Raw genomic sequence first — 18539 nt, 5'->3', positions numbered from 1 at the left:
CTGAAAGTAATAAAATAATAAAAGAAGTGCCAAAATTATTATTCCAAAACTATTCTGTCACAAACATAGTTTAACTAACCTAAAGTTCAGTTATTCCTAATTATTGCTTGGTGGTAATACTATATATGTAGATATGTGTGTGTGTGTATGGGATGTAGCAGAAGTAACATCCTTTTTGCATTTAATAACTTTTATAGTACATAAATGTTTAATTAGTAATTTTTTATTGAACATAAATTTATTACATTCTTAAAGAAATGAATAATAAACTAATGACAAAAATCGTATAAGTTTTTGGAAATAAAAACGAAACTCTATTAGAAACTAGAAAACTCAGATATAAAGGAGTGTTACTTTTGCCACACCCTGTATATCTTCTCTTTTATCTTGCTTCAGTTACTTGACTACAGCCATGCTGGTGTGCTGCCTTGAAGGATTTTAGTTGAACAAATGGACCCTACAATTTAGATGGAATTGAGTGAACTCCTTCCCCACAAAATTATTGGTCATGAGCCTGTTTTAGATTGAATTTGAGCTGGCAGAACTATTATCATGCCAGCTGAAATGCTTAGTGGTATTTCATTTCATCTGTCTCTCTTTCCTGAGTTCAAATTCTGCCAAAGTTCACTTTGCCTTTAATTGTTTAAGAGACAATAAAATAAGTACCATCTGAACACTGTGGTCAAATTAATCAACTTACTCCTTTGCCAAAACTGCTAGTAATTGTACAAGTTGCAGATCACCCACTTTGGATGGTCTGCTCTATGAATTATATGTATTCATGCCAGATTTGTTTGGTGACCTTTTAGCAGACGTCTACAGCAACTGGAAACAGAATGGGAGAATTCCTATGGCTGTAAACAGAGTGTGGTGACACTGCAGAGAAAGGATGCTGACAATGAGGATGTACTAGAGAATTTTTGGCCCATAACTCTGAAAAACACAGAGTTTAAGATTTTGGCCAAGGTGTTAGCAAAAAGGTTGGTGCTTGTCATCAGTAACCTGGTTGGAAAAGCAAAAACATGCACAATCCCAAGCATCATAGAGAGGGCTGGGACCATAGCTGACTTTGGGGGTGCTCTTGATGTAGATCAATTGAAAGCATTTGATAAGGTTGACCATCGCTGCTTGGAAGCCATTCTGAAAGCAGGCAGTTTCAGACCTGTTTTCAGAGGCTGGATCACTGCAATGTACAGCAGGACCTGTTCAGTGGTCAAATAAATGGCCACCTTTTGGAACCACTTGGCATCGCACATTCAGTCCATCAGGGCTACTCTCTGTCACCTCCTCTGTATGTATTGGCACTTCAGCCACTGCTGTGGAAGTTGGAACAGCTAAGGGGCATCTCTTTTGAAAGGGACAAGGAAAGGCAGTGTCAGCATATATGACTGACGTCACCATCATGGTGTGGGACTACTCGTCTGATAAGGGTACACCAGGCACATGCATTACAATCATATGTGCACGATATGATGATCTCATATCAAGATAAACAGTGCCTGACCTTGCAGGTAGGGCCCAGTTAGAATTTTCTCTGCTCAAAAGGTCCCTCAATAAGGGTTGTTTAAGGATGTTGAACGAAACACCCATGTTTCCAAAGGTGAACTATCCAAACCCCAAAGAATCCCTTTCAACACATGGTTATGATGTTCCCCCACTACTTCTGCTCATGACCATCAGCCACTTAGGGATATGCTCAACTGGTTAAGGTCAAACAAATGACAAGCAAATTTGTGTTATTGAGTAGAATATTTGCTGGAGCCCATCTTTTATACTAAGACAAAACAATGTACATGGTAACACTTCCAATCAGTTAAGATCAGAAGCCATTATTATTATTATTGTTGTTGTTGTTATTGTTATTATTATTGTTATTACCATTTATGGTTTCCTTTCATTATAACTTTATTTCAGCTGCCTTAATACCCAGCATCCTCCAGAGGACAAAAGTAGCAAGGGCACTTTTGTTTTGCTACGCATGCTAAAATTATCACCACATTTAGATGGAGAGTGCTTTCTGTCGTATATGGGCTGTACCCATCAAGGTTATATTTTGTAGTTCACAGAGACTGGAATCACCAGGGAGTTGCTTAATATACTTCTCAGCTCCCTTATTTATTATTCCCAATGCACCAATTACTACTGGTATTATCATAAACCTTCGACATTTTTGTGATTTCAATTTGCAGATCTTTATAGTGAGAAAGTTTTCTGTATTCCTTTCTTGAGACATTTTGATCTTGTAGAACAAACATATCTATTAACAGACAAATTAGTGTTACTATTACCTTCCATTCTTTTGGGGTCAATAAAATAAATACCAGTTGAGTATTGGGGTCAATGTAAATGACTTACTCCCTCCCACCAAATTTCTGGGTTTCTGAGAAAATTTTAAATTATTATTATTATTATCATTATTAAGGCAGTGAGCTGGAAGAATTGTTAGCATGCCAAACAAACTACTTAGCAACATTTCATCCATTCTTACATTCTCAATTCAGTTTCCACTGAGGTTAACTTTGCCTTTCATACTTTCAGGGTCACTGAAAGAAGTACCAGTTATGCACTGGGATCAATGTAATTGACTAGCCCCCTCAACTTAAATTTCAGGTCTTGTGCCTATAGTAGAAAGGATTGTTATTATTTTTTTTATCTCAGGTTTTGTTGCAGCTCCTAGAATCTTTGCATGCATAGCGGGCTTGCTGCCTACATCCTACAGTACCATGCCATCTCTTCTTTTTTAACTATCCAATACTTTCCTGATTATTTTGGCTGTGCCAAGGAGGCAAACCTTTTGTAACAGTTCTACTGGACATTCTATTCCAATTTCTTTTATATTCCACTTGATGCCTTCTGATACTGTCTCCAAGGAACCAACAATAATTGACACTATCTTCACTTTCTTTATTTTCCATAACTGGGCTATTTCATACTTAATTCTTACCATCATCATCATCATCATCATCGTCGTCGTCGTTTTCGTCGTCGTCGTCGTCGTCGTCATCATCATCATCATCATCATCATCATCATCGTCATCATAATCGTTATCATCATCATCATCATCAACGTAATCATCGTCATCACCGTCATCACCGTCATCATCATCATCATTAACTCTTTTAATGCAGTTTAAGATCTTAGCTAGGTATGTAATAGGTGCTCTCTATTAAACCACGAACACAAACAAGCAGTGACTTTTGCAAGATGTTGGCAAATCCAAGAAATGCCAGTTTCTATAAATATACAATGTTAGGCATTTATATTGTTATATTTAACTTGTTGATGTATGTTGTTAACTTGTTAGGAATGGAGCCAAGGGCGCCAATTACTATTGGCATAACTTCAGTTTGTGTGTTCCCACTTTCTTGAAATTGCCAACCAAAGCTCCAAATAATTAACAATCTTCTTGTACTTTTTGTTATCTACATTGTGGTCACCTAGGGTGGTTACATCTGTAATGTAATATAGCTCGTTTTTCTTAGCCACAATAATTTATCATAGGTACAGGAACAAAATTTGCTTAGTGGGTGCAAACCCAGATCCAGAGTCTTTTTTACAAACAAGATCAATTAATTTAATCTTAATATCAAAACAAACAGGTATAATAACAGTATTTATTATTATATATGTATGTCAATCAAATCAAATGCATCTAACAGTCTTTTCTACTCTAGGTACAAGGCCTGAAATTTTGGGGGAAGGGGCCAGATGATTAGATTGTCCCCAGTATGCAACTCGTACTTAATTTATCGACCCCGAAAGGATGAATGGCAAAGTCGATCTTGGCAGAATTTGAACTCAGAACGTAAGGACAGACAAAATACTGCTAAGCATTTTGCCTGGCATGCTAACATTTCTGCCAGCTTGCTGCCTTACATCTAATAATGAAAAAGTAATGTTTCAAAATTAATCTAAAAGTGTTTCCATGCTTGTTTGTTTTGAGCTTCAGGTGGATGTCCAAAGCAGTTTGATTATTCTGCCAAAATTTTAGGGGTACACTTTTACCCCTTGCTCATCTCCTGTTCCTGAACCTATATAATTTATGGTTTCTAGAGCTTTATCACTTTGAGTATTAAACTCTCTCAAGATATTTTTCAGATTCATTTTCTAACATCTTTTGGGTATATGTTGGTTTCATTTCTGGTGATGGCGCATGACTTAGTCATTAGAACATCAGACTTACAATCATGAGCTAGTGAGTTTGATTCCCAGACTGGACTGTGTGCTGTGTTCTTGAGCAAGACACTCTATTTCACATTGTTCCAGTTCACTCAGCTGTAGAACTGAGTTGTGATATCACTGGTTCCAAGTTGTATCAGCCTTTGCCTTTCACTTGGATAACATCAGTGGTGTGGAGATGGGAAGCTAGCTGAATCATAACAACTGGGAACTGATGTGGCCTACTGGTACAAAAATTTTCATACATGGGCAGAAAGGGTGGCATCGCCTCCCACTTAAAGAATTTTGCTCACGTGGCATTAATTTTAGCAGAAAAAAATAAGGTTGGATACTTTTTGAATGTACCTCATAGATGAGCAAATATCTTGTTACTAAGAGTGGGAACCAGAAGTACCCCTCCATCATGAGATAAAAGACAAATTATCGTTGCTGATAAACACTTAAAAACTGCTAGAAAAAATACAAATGGAAAAAAATTTCAAGAAAGAAGGCTCGACATAAAACAACAAAAGAGATAAGGAGGACCAATTCCTTCAAATAAGAATACCTGCCACCACCTCCTCGGAAAATAACGAAGAAAATGAAGAGGACAAAGAACTAAGATTCCTCATTCTTCAAAAGTCAAACAAACAATTTAAAAACAAAATTAGACATCTTTGGTGCCAAACATTTTTCTGAAAAAGTTAGAATGACAAAAAAACAACCAAGCTCAGAATAGAAACCACATGCAGAAGATAGATTATTAATTAAAAATAAAAACTAAGACATAGTATCTATTTAAACTTCGTACAAATCAGAGAGTTAAATGAAATAACATGGTAAAGAATTGCTTTTAATAAAGTTCTCTAAGTGTATCAGTTGCAAGCCATAGACGTTTGAGTGCCCAATCTGAGCAAAGGACTTTTCACAGAACATTCTGGGTTCACCATTAAACAATATTAAACAACACATTGAGCAATTAGAGAAGCTGTGTAAAAAGAATTTGTAATGAGGGCAATGAAGGAACTTAACCCATTCAAACGGATTTTTATGTATTATACATTTTATGTATTATACATCTTAATTATAGTTTTAATAAATGCTTTCATATATATTTTTATCATAAATTTTTTAACTCTTCCCCAAATGGTTGTGTGGTTAAGAAGCTTGAGTTGCAACCACTGGGTTTCAGGTTCAGTTCCACCAAATGGTACCAGGAGCAAGTGTCTTCTAATATAGAGCTTTAAGCTGGCCAATGCCTTGTGAGTGAATTTGGTAGATAGAAATATATATATATATATATATATATATATATACATATATGTGTGTGTGTGTGTGTGTGTATGTATATGTATATAGGTCATACTTGCAAAGAAAACAGGCGTTATATGATGATGATGATTATGTGTGTGTGTGTGTTTTTTTCTTTGTGTTTATCCATTGCTTGACAACTAGTGTTGGTCTATTACATCCCTGGAACTTAGAATAGAATAAGTACCAGTTATTAACATTTGTTTAAATAAATCTCCAAGATGGCACTCCAGGATAGTTGTAGTCCAATGACTGAAACAGATGAATGATAAAAGATGAAGATAGATATTTATTTAATAATGTCTTTCACTCCTTCCTCATTTTTATATATCGCTTATGTGTGCTGCCTCACATGCTTTTGTTTACTCTCTGCCAATATTTAAGGTCTTATGTCTTTGTAAGTATGAATAATGTATGTAGCTTCCTTTATGGGCAAACAAGGAGATTAGAAACTGTTATTATAATTAGCTTTATATGTATATATATATATATATATATATATATATATATATATATATATATATATATATATATATATATATATATATATGTATATGTACATATATATGTGTGTGTGTGTGTGTGTGTGTGTTTGTATGCATGCATGCATGTATGTACACACGTATGTACATATATATGTGTATGTATATCTATATATGTATATATATATATATATATGGCTCCCTTCTCTTTACCAACATTTTTCAGTTTTTGAGCCCAACTATTTCTTTGATTTTTTTAGTGCTTTTATATTGTTATTATTTATTCTTATTCTTTATTATTTATGGTTTATTTTAAAATTATTGTATTTAATTTCTTTATTTATCTATATATTTAATTTATTTATTTATTTACACATGACTTAATTTATGATCTTGCATTATATATTTATGTGTTTGTTTACATATTATTATTATTATTCCTTATTTATGCATTACTTATAGATTATTTGATAGTCCATAGCTGATAATTCTATTATTACCTCCAAAATATTTAATCCATTGTGGTATGTATAATTTATTCTTACATTTCCATTCATCCAGTTTTCCTATTTTTCTGCAATTCTCGGCTGATTATCATTCTTTTTTATCATCATTATTTTTATTAACTTTTTTTATGATTTTTTCCTTGCATATAATGTCTAGCTTTTGGGTCTTACCATTTGTCATTCAAGCATTTATCATTTATCATACAGCATTCATCATTTACCATGCACTATGAATCATTTAACCATTTACCATTTTATTGCTTAAATCCTTGTGATTTACCTACCATCTACTACTCCCCTTTTCTTTTATTTACAGTTTATTTTATTTCTTATTTGACATATATTACATGTATTCTACACTACCCTTCTACATCCCACGTCTTTCTTTTTCTTACCATTTCTAGTTTTATTCTTATCTTTATTTTATCATTATTTTTCTTTTTATATATATATTTTTAATTTCAAATTAGTAGTTTTTTATATATATATATATATATATATATATATATATATATATATATATATATATATATATATATATATATATATATATATATATAGATAGATAGATAGATAGATATATAGATAGATAGATAGATAGATATACATATACCTATGTATATGTATATATCCATCTATTTATATATGTGGATACGAAATCTTTGGTAACTCTATGATCAGAATTTAAATTTCTGTTTTAATTCATACACACACACACATGCACACACACACACACACACACACACACACACACACACTCTAAATATATTAAACCATATACTTCATATTTTTATATTCTTTTTACATCTGATGTTTTGTAATTTTGTATCATTATTGTGCATATTTTATCAATATATTTCTCAGCTTTTGTATTATGTACTGTCTCTTTTGAAATCATCCTCTTTTCATTACCTATTTATTGAGGTCATAAAAGTGTTGGGAAAATACCTTATGTTGGGAAAATATCCGAATGAAACCCAGGTGATAGCTCCTGGGTTGCCTTTATGAGTTTCATGTTTATAATTGATATTTTACTCACCTATATTTGTATGCTTGTGTTTTTGTGTATGAGTATTTATTTCCCTAAGTATGTAATATCTAATTAGAAATGTTTAATAAGTTTTAATTTGTTGGATGTTATTTTGGACCATCTTGTTTTTATACAACTTTTTTGTAAGTTTATAGATGTTTTTGTAACTCTTCTAACATTTGTTTTTGATGCAAGCATAGTTTCTGACTGCAATAGGCAAAATTATTATCATTATTATCATTATTATCATTATTATTATTATTATTATTATTATTATTAGTAAGACAGTTATCCAGTATTGTATCAGGGCCATCATCATCATTATTATCACCATACACTGCAGATGAAACAAATGTTGTTTAGCTTTCATTCCTGAAGAAAAGGGAATTTACCAAATGAATTAAAATTATACCAAATATACCCAAATATAAAATAACTTCCTAAATTATGGGGTCTCCCCTACCTGGATTGACAAATGAAAACAAATAAGGTTTGTTTTATTTTTGGACAAAGTTTATTTTTTTCTTTCACATTACTGACATACAAAAAAATCACAAATATTTCATTCCATGTCCACAAAACTAAATCTGAAAGTGTACATGATAATACAATTTCTCACACAAAAACAAAACAAATAAAAACGAATACTATTTTAATTGCAACACAAAACATTAATCGTAATCATGAGCTATAGAAAAATATTAACATTTTAACTATACTAAGTAGAAATTATGCTAACAATGAGCACAATTACAGCAGTGTGCATGCATATACACTTCAGGTATGTACAGGGATAGTGAAAGACTTGTGCTTCACAAATGTTCCTTCAAAAAGAGAAAACTTTTTAAATGGAACATTTTGCTGAAAGATTGAAAGTATTGTAACCTTTTGTTTATCAAATTGGTGTCAAGCTTCTCTAATTAATTTCAGAGGCCCATGCAAAGAAAAACATAAATACCACTATCTTGCCAAGAGCATAGCAGGTTTTATTATCCTATCCAACTAAGAGTTGAAGGCAGTCTTAAACTGATATTTTACATTGAATATTCTTCACTTATGGAAAGAAAGTATATAACAATATATATAGAACTGAAACTATATAACAATATATATACAACTAAAACTTTGTATAAATCACTCTGTTAATCTTTGTAAGTCCCAAACCATTTATGTAATGGTTCTTTGTATTTTTGGCACCTCTTTGCAACTTTGCTAAGAATAAAGATAAGATCATCATCATTATCGTTGAGGTTTGGCATGAATGGATGTATTTAGACTTGTTTTGATTATTAGAAAGTTTCACAATATTAAATTTTTTCTATATTTCTTTTATATAATTTTGTGAATAGAATATTTTGACATATTTCAATGGCCACCTAGTTTTCTTTAGGTGGATAGAATATGGTTTGTACTTGGATGTTTCATAGCCTGCTTTGGAAGCAAATATTCTTTTATTTGTTCTTTAATATGACTTCTTCCTTGGGGTGGTAGGAAGAATGTTAATAAGAAATGTGCCCCAAGAATATGATGATGATTTTTTTTCTTTTAATTATGAAAGGAAAAAAGATAAATAAAAATTAACAAACTGAAGAAATTTCTAACACAAACATTAACAGTCTGAAAAATGCAAAGAAAAAAATGACGATTCCACAAATTACTTGTGGGGATGCGTTTTCACATTGCAACCATAGAAGTATTGATAAATTTCTAAATACGAGGTGGTACCAAAAGGTTCCTGGAATAATTATGTTTAATAGAAAATAACTTATTTAATTAAGTTTTAATATCATTTCCTTCAAAACAGGCACCTCGCTCAGAAATACACCGGTCCCAGCATTCTTGCCACTTTTGGAATCTGGCCTGGAAGTTGTTTTCTGTAAGCGAGTCAAGGGCCTTCTACAATTAGCTCTATATCTCAACAAGGGTGTTAAAACAGTGACCTCTGAGCTGCATTTTCATCTTGTGAAAGAGATAGAAGTCCGCAGGTGCTACAACGGATGAATAAGGTGAGTGCAGAAGTGATACCATGTTATTTTTGGTGAGAAACTTGAGAGGAGAGCTCAGTGAAGAATCTAATTCTTCATGCTCCATAAATCTACATTATTTACATTTGACGGATATTTGTCCTCATCTTGTTTGTTGTTAACACATTTCGGCTGATATACCCACCAGCCTTCATCAGGTGTCTTGGGGAAATTTCGAACTCAGAATCTTGGGGTTAGTAGCCCGCACTCTTAACCCCAAGATTCCAAGTTCAATTCCAGGCAGTGACCTGAATAATAATAATAATAATAATAATAATAATAATAATAATAATAATAATAATAATGATGATGATAATAATAACAATAATAATAATAATAATAATAATAATAATAATAATAATAATAATAATAATAATAACAACAACAACAACAGCGAAAAATACCTTAGGAATGAGAACCCAGGTTCAAACTTTCCCCCAGACACCTGATGAAGGCTGGAGGGTATATCAGCCAAAATGTTGTGTTAACACCAAACAAGATGAGGACAAATATCTGTCAAATGTAAATAATGTAAAAAATGAACATAATTCCTCATCTCTTAAATATAGAACTGTATCCACAAATCTAGTCACTTTCACCGAGTGTCCACCTTCAAACACTTCAAAACACCACAGTAGAACTCTTGCTTGATGATCTGGCCCTGGGGTGGGTGGGTGATGCTTGTGACAAGTCCCCCAGAATGCTCATCATCTTCCAGGGACGTTCTTCTACTTTTGAAGCTCCTCTGCCATTCAAAACATTGTGTACAACCCATTGCCTCGTCACTGTCAGGTTGCCAAACCATGCTCAATGTCTCTGTAGCAAATTTCCCAAGTTTAAAGCAAAACTTCACATTGGCTCTTTGTTCTTGTCCTTGACAAAATCACAGACTACTGCATACACATGATTACAAAAACATAAATTTCACAACTTGCAGAGTAAACATAGCAATGTTACTCAGCACACTGAGTCATGAAGGTCACTTCTAGCTTTCACTGTGCATGCAACTGTGTGCTGCCATTTGTTGGTGTGTTACAGAACTAGTTCAGAAACTTTTTGATGTCACCTCATAATGACAATAACATACCTTTTCTCGTATTACCAACAAGAGAAAAATATTAAATCCATCAGCATTCCAGAAAAAAATGAACATGTAAGAGATATGTCACAAAAAATTTCACCCTCTTGCTTAATTTTATCAAAAAATAAAACGTTCAAGGAAGATAATAATCTACTTCTACCTCTCTAGAAATGGAGGGTGATTTTTTATATGCTTTCAAGGAAGTAGGTAAAAGAAGCTAAGCTAAGGTTGATGTATGGAAGGATGTCATTCCTTTTTATGTGAGCAGGGCATATAGGAATGTGGAAGAGCATAGGTTCGAAACGTAAAAGACTTTCTCACTTCCCAAGCATTAAACTAATACATCTCTTTGTTGTTTACACACCCGTCTTCGTCTTTTGTTTTTTTGTAAATTCTCATTATATTTACATATGCATATATTTCTTTTGTGCAGTTCATGTAATTTATATAACCAAATCTTGATATATTAAATAACATCCTGTCTCCAGCTTCAATTTTATATAACTATTTATGTACCCCATTATATGTGTTTATAACCCCTTTTTGTTATACATTGTTACGTATAAGAATGGACCTCAGTAGCAAATTAATAGAATTACTATTGTTGTTGCATATTTTATCGCTCTTGTTTGGATTTACAATTTCCTGAATTCTCTAATGTAAGTTAGATTTTGTTGGTTCCTAAAATTATTTCTTAATATATCTAGAAGAGGCATTGAATGACATCTGTTGAAATTCTTCTATCCTCAAGGAAGGAAATATTTCCTTTCGTCTTTTGTTATTTTTCTGTTTCAGCTTCTTGCAGAATTTTCAACAAAATGGCTTCCATGAATGCAATGAATACTGACACTGATAACAGTGGTAGCTGTATTCTTTCATCAGTGAAGAATATTTTTAATGGTTAAAACAATTATAGAACTAAAACAGCAATATTAAAGGAGAATGATTCCACCAATATTACAGATAATAATAAATACCTTGGTATTGTGTAAACCCCCCACCCCCCCAGAAAAACGTATATAGTAGATGTCAGAATATACCGGTGACAAAATGGTGGGTGTTATAAGGGAAATAAAAAAAATATTTTCACATGCTATAACTTCCTATGTTTGTTTTGATTTAGAATTACATTCAATGGAAAACAAAATTTTAAGAAATACAAGGAGAAAAGTACTACATATCAAAACAACGTAATGGAAGAAATTGAGAGAAACCTTCAACTTGTAACTTTTATATGTATTTCCCCACCAGAAAAGGTGCCTTGAAAAACTTGCCAAATGAACATTTTATAAATTCAAGAAATAACACCAGTCATCAAACATGTCCGGAGATGGAGTATCACTTACAGATTATCTGAAAAATGTCCATGAGGTAGAAATGTCTAATGAAAACACGTGCAATGCAAATTTATAGATGATGATTTAAGATGAGGGCAATTTAAATACTGTGTTTTTTCATTGCCTTTATGAAGAATTTCAGAAAGCAGAACAATATAAACAAGGATAAATATGAAGACTAGATGGATATTAAGATATATTTAGAAATGGTTGTTATTAGAGATGGCTAAAGGACTGTAGCATATTTTACATCCATTATCCTTCTATGTTTGCTTCCATCATTTATACATCCACCTTACATACAAGGTGCATAATAACATTTTTAAATCATTTTTTGCATGCATGTAAAGGCATTCAACTTCTATACTTTTGCTTGCAATTTTATTGGATTAAAATAAACTAAGTGCAAAGCCAAATGATTGAATGAAAATGGATTAAGACATGTTCTTACCAACAACTTATAATTTGTTATGAAACATAACTGAAAGCATTATAATTTGTTATCAAACATAACTGAAATCACATGATCAGTTTCAGCCAATAGAAAGAAAATATTTTGTCATTCTTTTAATATGAAATTCATAAATGTCATAGCCAATTTTTAATTTCAAGAGAAGTGTACATTCTATTTCAAGAGTGGGATTAGGGTTGTATTTTTGATGTTACTTTGTGGAATATGTTTATTGAAAGCATCTAGAATTTTGTCAGATTTGTGTTGATGCTTGTGAAGTATGAAAAACTCAATTTTATTTCTTAGTGAATCACATTCCATTGGACAATCTTGAAATTTCTACAAATGTTTTTGCATTTTTATTTGGTGTGTGAGTGTGTTATGAGGAAAATTAGTTTGCAGCCTAAAAAAAGTTGCAGGATGTGTAGAAAAGAAGGTTCATGTCTGAGGAAGTGTGATTGTTGGTATGTAGGTGAGGTTATGGTATGGGTTGTTTAGGATGTAAAGAGAGTTCAGTTATAATGATATTGAATTATCCTTTTTATTAACTGTAATATTTGGAAATCATGTGTTGAATGCATGGAAATATTCTCCAATAATAGTATTTGTGAGTGTTAAAATGCAATGATGAATAAAAGAATAACAGCTATGTTCTGAGTTCAAATTCTGCTTTGCCTGTCATCCTTTTGGGGTCAATGAAATAAGAAGTTGTGTACTGGGGTTGATATAATCGATTAGCCCCGCCCAAACATTTTCGGACCTTGTGCCTTTAGTAGAAAGGATTATTATTATTATTATTATTATTACTATTATTATTATTATTATTATTATTATTATTAAGGCACTGAGCTGGAAAAATTGTTAGCGCACTAATCAAAATGCTTAGCACCATTCCATCTGTTTTGACATTCCAAACACCTTTCAAATACAAAACTAATGGCAGTACATATGAAATTAGCAAATATTATATGATGTAGGGAAATTATACACACTGATTTAGGACAAGATGAGAAATGTGACATGTGAGTCCCGTGGGAATACTACTTCTCTTTATTTCTGTTCTAGATTGGTAGTTGTAAATGTCATATCATTTATGTTTAAAAACTTAACCAATATACACACACACACAAATATAAATATTTCATTAAGATAACAGGCTAATGTCATTAGTAGGATAGATAAGGAGGAAGTTGGTAGAAAATAAAATAAAATAAAACTATAAACACCTATGTAATGTTTGTAGCCACTTCAACATGGCTCTCCATTCGAACAGACTTTACTGCAATTTTTTAACCCCAAAAGGACATCTCCTCTAGGTCGTTAATGATGCAGTATCTGAGATATTGCAAGCAGGGAAGCAAACTCCTACCACCTTCTAGCGACAGGACCAGCAGACCAATCTGGTTTCAGGCTATTTGTGCCTCTCTTCAGTGCTGGACACCTCATCTCCTATAGATGTCAGTAGCTCACTTCTGCTCGCAATATATATATAATGTAGATTCCTATATATACATATATGCAAGCATATCTATATGTATATACATATATATATATATATATATATATATATATATATAAATACTAAAATAGGACAAGAACGCAAAACATCCAGACAGTCATACAAAGAAAACAAGGAGGGGTCATTCGGAGTTTTCTATCCTCAGTCGAGTTCCAGATTATCTTCGCAATTTCGGCTGGATATACTCGAGATTGCTCCAATCTGGCCAGCCCCAATAAGCTAATAAGCTGTATAATGTTTTCTACATTCTCATCTATGTATCAAAGAATTCACATACATCACTAATAACACTGTACATTCTGTTGTTTCTAGAGACTTTTCCAAATGGACATTGTGACCACAGAGCTATTTCTGCACAATGCCAACAAACAACATAAACCAATGTAGAAATCAAGAGCATAATTTGGCTAATGTATACGATCTTGTCAAGTCAACCTAGACTTTACTCAATCATATCTTACATGACCTTGAAGAGACAACAATTCCAATCTATGAACACAACTAAATAAAACACTAACCTACTACTTTTATCCTACAGCAAACACACCTCTAAACAGTCTCTTTGCTCTTATTTCAGTGACACAACCATTCATTCTCAGTTTCAAAATCAAGTCACTTTGCCTTTCATGACCATAAATAAATAAACTTTGATAGATCTTCTATAGAATTATGGAAATTTCAATTAATATTATAGAAATTCTATACAAAGAGTTGGCAAATGGTAGAAAATATCAATTTATATTGAAATTACTGTCTTGAGAGTCAAATAAATCACTGCAATAGACTAACCCCAAACAACAGAGATCACTTCATAAATTTATCAATATTTTTCTTCATTTCCCCTTGTCACTATTTCATACTCCTGTTAAAGTAGAGCCAAGCTTCTAGAGAGAATTTATTTCTAATACTATTGTTTCATTTTCTAGTTATTCTACAACTTTACTTTGTGATAGACTGATTACTATATTGGGGACTGGTATATTACTGTTCTTTTTAACTCTTTTAATAATTTCAAAAGGTCATATTTATGTCAATTCTTCTAATATAGGGATTTTAACTTTTTGTTTTTTATCTTTTTCACTTGTTTCAGTCATTAGACTGCAGCCATTCTGGGGCACCACCTTGAGGAATTTTAGTTGAACTAATCAACCCCAGTACTTTATTTTTTTAATCTGGCAGTTATCTTATTGGTCTCTTTTGTCAAACTACTAAGTTACAGGGCTATAAACACACCAACAGTGGTCATCAAGCAGTGGTGGGGGTCAAACACAGACAAAAAGACACACAGACACAAGGGCACACAGACATAGATATTTATATATCTACGACAGATTTCTCTTAGTTTCTGTCAACCAGATCCACTCACAAGGCTTTTGTTTACTTGAGGCTTTAGTAGAATACACTTGCTCAAGCCACCACACAGTGTGACTGAACTCAGAACCATGTGGTTGAGAAGCAAACTTCTAGATAACAGAAAAACAAATGATGAACTATTTCAGAATGTTGGTTATTGTCTATTTTCCCCATAATTTATTTGGTTTGCTTTTGACATTTACGTTCACAAACAAAGCAAGTTCAATCCTAGTTTGCTGCTTAATTCTAAATCTGAGTAAGTTTCTTGTGAGTCATAGTAAAGGAGAATATGTTCTGAATATTTCTCATTGTTATAGATTACTCATTTTAAAACTTTAAGTGTAAATCATTTATATTATACTTCAGAGATTCCACTGACATAAATGACAATAGGTAATTTATTGTTAAGATACTTGATTCATGGAACATTAAAAAGCGAGCTAGAAATTCTATAAAGGACCATGTACAATATGCATCTAAGTAAATTACACATATTGATTTCAGGTGAAAAAAATTGTCTTAAAACTTATTTAGCAGTTATAACTTGTAACCCCAATAAATTTGCTAGGGTTCTAGTTAATCTAATGCATTATTTTTCAGTATTTTATATTGTGTAATAGCAGAAATAAAAAAATATTTCAATTATTTTATATAAAAGAATTTCAGCATCATTGTCATTTTAATGCCTATTTTTTCATGAATACATGAATCAAACGAAATTTATTGAGTAGATTTTTCTACAGATGGATGTCTTTCCTTTTACCAACCCCAACATGTTCTCAAGCTAGGTAATATTTCCTAATGGCCAAACATTGTTTTCACTGAATATTGAAAACGAATTACACTCCATGTATGATTGAAACTCATTTATAACTATCACATGATGTCAAATCAATGAGACACAAACATATTCCCATTCATATATGTATGTATGTACGTATGAATCCATATGTATGTATATGTGTGTGTGTGTTTGAGTGTGTGTGTGAGTGTGTATGTATGTGTACATACATACACACATATATATATACATATGTACATACATACATACATATATATTCATATATACATACATATATGTACATACATATATATATATAATATATACATACATAAAAAGGCGTGTGTGTGTGTGTCTGTTTCTGTGTGTGTATTTATGGATATATCCTTTGCAGATAAAAGGTATAGACCATTCTAGAGGTTTGTGCCATCATCTCATTATTGCAAAAACTTAAGTTAATTAATTATACAAATATATGCAGTGTAGAAAGTAAATTTGTAAAAGCAACAGTTTGAACTGTTTTGATGCATTCATATATTATAAGTTTTGCCTTTCATGCAGGCTGTTTGATTTTTTTTCCAATGCCTGTGAAGATATTCAAAGAACAGATTATCTAAAATTCAGTAAATGTTAGTGCTTACATTGGTGAATGATATAAACAGAGATGAGGAACAAAAACAAAAATAGGTAACCAGCTTGCTTCCCAACCACATAGTTTTGGATTCTGTTGCACTGCATGGTACCTTGGGTATTATTGACTATAGGTTCAGGCTGACCAAAGTTTTGTGAGCGGATTTGGTAGATGGAAACTGAAAGAAACCCATCATATGTGTGTGTTGTGTGTATCTTTGTGTCTGTGTTTGTCCCCCACCACTGCTTGACAATCAGTGTTGGTGTGTTTAGATCCCCATGACTTAGTGGTTTGACAAAAGAGACTGATAGAATAAGTACCAGTCTTAAAAAAAAAAGAGAAGGATCCTGGGGTCAATTCATGCAACTAAAAGTTCTTTAAGGCATTACCCCAGCATGTCTGCAGCCTAATGGCAAACAAATAAAAGGAAAAAATATATATAAATAAACGAATAGATAAAGTAAAAACTGGTGCCCTTTGAAACCCTTTGCTATTTTCTTCTGCACTGACTTACAGACACTCCCTCATCACACTCATTGTCAGAAATACTCAGAAATGACTGGCTCATTTGAAACCTGCAATCAATGATGCTTTTGTTCACCAAATAAATAAAATAAAATAAATAAATAAATAAGTATAATTCATTAAAAGTAATGAATAGCTTTAAACTCTAGGCATTTATTGGTTTTTTAAGGGGATTTTGTTTTAGAAAAGTTTTCTAATATTCTAAGCTGTTGAAAAGAGGTAATAACATTGTATTACAGTAGCTATCTATGTTTTCATATCATTAAGTTTGTGAGAAGAGAAAATGCAGCCATTTTGTAGTGATGAAGATTCAAGCCTACTCTTACTTTTGAGCCTTTTATGGTTTTGGATTAGTTATGAAATATGAAGGTTATCTGTACTTTTGCATGATATATCACACCAATACATGTTTGACATTTATTACTTATTGTGAGATAAATGATATGAATCTTAAATGTTTCTCATCCTCAGATGTCTTCACTTACTTTGCAACAAAATATAACAGTTTAGAGAAATATATCATCATATGAGAGGCGGAATTGAATATCTTTATAACGTAGATGAAAAAATAAATGAAACAACAATTTATTTGTTTTTACAACTTTACTACTATGCTGCAAATGGTTATATCGATTAAATCAATTTATTCAAGTATTGTTTTTTTTTTTGCAATAATACAGAGGGCTATCACAGCCTTCCAATATGATCTGTATCTAGCTTTGATATCAGGATGCTTTTAGTTATGGTCAATGCTACAGTAAACTTATCCATCCAAAAATATCAAAGATAATGAAACATGTTCCCCCATCCTACAAGTATCCAGTAGTTTATCAATTATTCATATTCAACCATGAATTGGAATTTCCACTGTGAAATAAGAAATTAGGTTGTTTATAAATTATTTAGATTAATTATGTAATATTTGTCTTCCAAAAAATTACAGTGATGGAAGATAAAATTATTTGAGATAGACTGCATCAGGGGTTTTGTACTACAGTAAAGAAATATTGAATCTTTCCAGAGGCATAAAATGATAGTATTTACACAGGAAAGAAAATGGTGATGGTAGTATATTTGTGTCTTTCTTATTTTATTTGTTTAATACTTAGTCAGGAAGGGAAGGATAGATCCCTTGACCATTTATTTTACAAGATCTCTGGGACTAGTTGGTGGAAGGGTACAGTTATCCTCAAGCCACAAATATAGCCTGATTATTTACAACAAAGTGAAGTATACTAAAAACACCTATAGACAAGTGGAGATAACATGGATGATAGATTTAATATACTACCGAAGAACTCACTAAGCAAAGAGATGAACAAAACACCACATGGGATTTAACTCTATAC

Source organism: Octopus bimaculoides, chromosome 14 (genome assembly GCF_046866305.1).
Source record: "Octopus bimaculoides isolate indiv1 chromosome 14, ASM4686630v1, whole genome shotgun sequence".
Taxonomy (NCBI): domain Eukaryota; kingdom Metazoa; phylum Mollusca; class Cephalopoda; order Octopoda; family Octopodidae; genus Octopus; species Octopus bimaculoides.
The sequence above is the reverse complement of the archived record's forward strand: the minus strand, read 5'-3'. Positions refer to the sequence as shown.